At 35.0% G+C, this 2,978-nt stretch overlaps 1 non-coding gene across 1 annotated transcript; it reads left to right on the forward strand.

Annotated features, from left to right (window-relative positions):
• The first annotated feature begins 2,809 nt into the window (after nucleotides 1–2,809).
• TRNAP-AGG lies at nucleotides 2,810–2,881 on the forward strand. Its single transcript has one exon. It is a non-coding gene; the product is annotated as a tRNA-Pro (tRNA).
• Nucleotides 2,882–2,978: the final 97 nt, after the last annotated feature.

Consider the following 2,978-nt stretch of genomic DNA (forward strand, 5'->3'; position numbering starts at 1 on the left):
ATATCCCAATAGAAGTTTTACCTAGGTCATCTGTCGTCACAATCCTTTTAAGGAAGATGCGCCCAAATAACCAGTGAAAATTAACATTTAAAGAAGTTTCAGAGAGTAAGAAGAGGATTGTGATAGAAGTTGCCCTAGGTAAAACTTCTTTAAATGTCTTGGCCAATCATGACCTCATAATGAGGAGTCTCTTGGACAATAATAACATATGGACAACAAATGTCTTAGCCAATTGTGATGGTCATGATTGCTCAAGGCGTGTCGCCCAAATAATCGATAAACAATAACATTGCCCAAATAACCGCCTTGGACAACAAATTGTTTACAAGAATTGTTGAGATATGCAACATGCAACCACAGGCGACACGCCTTGGGCAATCATGAATGTGACATCTGCCCCCACACAATTTATTGGATGAGGCTGACTTTAGGTCTCTCAATGCGCTTCCAGCTGATCTCATAATGAGGAGTCTCTTCCAACCTACTAGGTGCTGTTAAAAATCACTTCTCGGTTTGTTGAGTATTCATGTCTTCTCTGTTCGTGTCTTTCCTACTTTCTTCGCTTGAAACTTTTTCTTATTTGTATGACGTCATACCACCTGCTTCTGCTTGATGTCTTCTTGGTCGAAATAATAACGTTTCAAGTTACTAACGTGGACAACAAGGTTAGTCCGCATCCATAAGAGCAATTGGATTCTATATGATGTCTTCGTAATCTTATGGATTATTTTAACTAGTCCATAGTATTTTCACACCAGTCTTTGGTTCTTGTTGCTTTGGACTCGAAGTTTATTTGAACTTAACTTATATGAACTCTTTATTTTTCTTGAAATTATTGTGGTTGACGCTTCCGACTGACTCTTCTCTTCATCCGTCTAGATGATATTTCTGTGTGAACATGTGTTGCTTCAGTGGTTTGTTTCTGTCTCCCTTCTTCAGTATCTGACCTTGTTTTTGTCTCTCCTGGTGGGGATAAATCCATTATCTGACCTTGTTTTGCGTCGTGGTGTTTATGTAGTGGCAACAAGGTTTCTATTGAGGTTGGCTCACTCGAGCTCCCCTTTTCAATTACAACAATAGCAGCAAGCGTAGATTCATCATGCCTATGATTCTTTCTCAACTGTAGTATCGACATCATTTTCAACCCTCTTGGTTGATGGATGTTTTTCTGAATGATCATCGGGCTAGAATCCATTACCACTAGACATTTTGCTAGGGGCATGTAACTGACTTTGTGTTTCAGCAGGACGTTCATTCTTGACACGATGTCGAAGTCATCCATTTCAACTATCACTAAACAATTTGCCTAGTCCAAGGCTCCAGCTTGATTAGAGTTCTCATTGTGACTCTTAAGACAGGTAAAGCTTCCAATTTGACGGCGTTCATCTTTCCTGTATCTTGATGCCAAAGGATGTTAAAATATTTTGCATCGGTCTCCATCATGAGTTGTGGGTGGCTCTAGAGTTGACAATGGTGTTCCTTACTACTTTGTGCTTTACCCAAACCTCGACATACATAATATATATATATATATTCATTTAACTATAACACATATGGTCCATGGAAGAATTGTAACTCTTATGCTCATTAATATTATAATGGCTACTACCTAAATTATAACCTAAAGTTGATAATTGATGTCCAATTAGCCAACCCTAAATTTGTAATCATTGTGGAGTGATTGAAATTACAATGGAAGTAGTTTAAACTCCTAGTACCTTAAATGAAGTTGGTCTCTTCTAATAAAACACGAATTTCTCTTTAATATCATTAATACAATTATGCTTCATCTTGAACCTACTAAACTTGAAACTAAAACTGCGTTCAATTTAACTCCATTTTATTGTCATCTTGAATGACGTGTAGGATATATTCTTGATTTACCTTGATATTTCATATTAGTTAAGCTTTTTGCAAAATCACAATTAGACAACAACAAAGATGAACTTGGGTCTGTTTATTTTTTTAAAGAAAATTTCTTTCTCCATCTTATTCCTAATAACGCTGCAACTAAATTCATATTATGCTAAGAAACAATTTTTGCAAGAAGTAAAATATGCAACTTTAACTAAAATTTCATCTAAACAAATTTTATTGCCATACAACATAGATGACAATTATAGCCTTCAAACAAAAACTAGAGTAGTTGTGGTGAACCGGATAGAAACTCTAGTGTTCATCCATAATATACGACCACTACCTAAATTATGACCTAAAAATTTGAAAACATAAGTTGTAGTTGAAAATTACATAAAACAATCCCCTAAATCAAAGAACTCGTGTCCAATTAGTAAATCCTTAAGATAGTAGCTAACATACAGTAATTGAAGTTCCACACGAAGTAATTTAAAGTTCTAGCTACTTAACGAAAGTTTATCTCGTCTTTAATGAAGCATGAGTTGCACTTAAGTTCATGAAATGTTTATAGACTCCAACTCTTAGTACTATTAATGCAATTATATTTCATATGAGTTTGTCATAAATCAAACTATGGTACATTCAAGACAACTTCATTTTCTTGTCATACGACGCAAAATAGAAGAATTAAATCAAACAAATTGATGAACTGAGCTGAATAAATCCAACCCAACCAAACTGATTAGTTTGATTCATTTGTTGGGGTGTAGTTTATTTGATAACACTTGTATATTGGAGCAATTCAATATTACATGCCTTACTTACAAGTAAAATACTAGACCATCAACTTTTTGTTTTATAGTCCAACAACCACTAAAGAAAATAGATTTCAAACTTCAGAGAAAAAAATATATTGAGTAGGAGTTAAAAATGTTGCATTTTTTTTTAGAAAGGGCATTTGGTCTAGTGGTATGATTCTCGCTTAGGGTGCGAGAGGTCCGGAGTTGAATTCTCGGAATGCCCCTATGTTCATTTCTTAAAAGATGAGCCTCACAGAAAGCAATTCAGCATCAACCTAGTGATGATATGTCTCAAATGGAACTATCTAATAATAATTACTC

Source organism: Cucurbita moschata, unplaced genomic scaffold (genome assembly GCF_002738365.1).
Source record: "Cucurbita moschata cultivar Rifu unplaced genomic scaffold, Cmos_1.0 Cmo_Scf00110, whole genome shotgun sequence".
NCBI classification, from domain to species: Eukaryota; Viridiplantae; Streptophyta; class Magnoliopsida; order Cucurbitales; family Cucurbitaceae; genus Cucurbita; species Cucurbita moschata.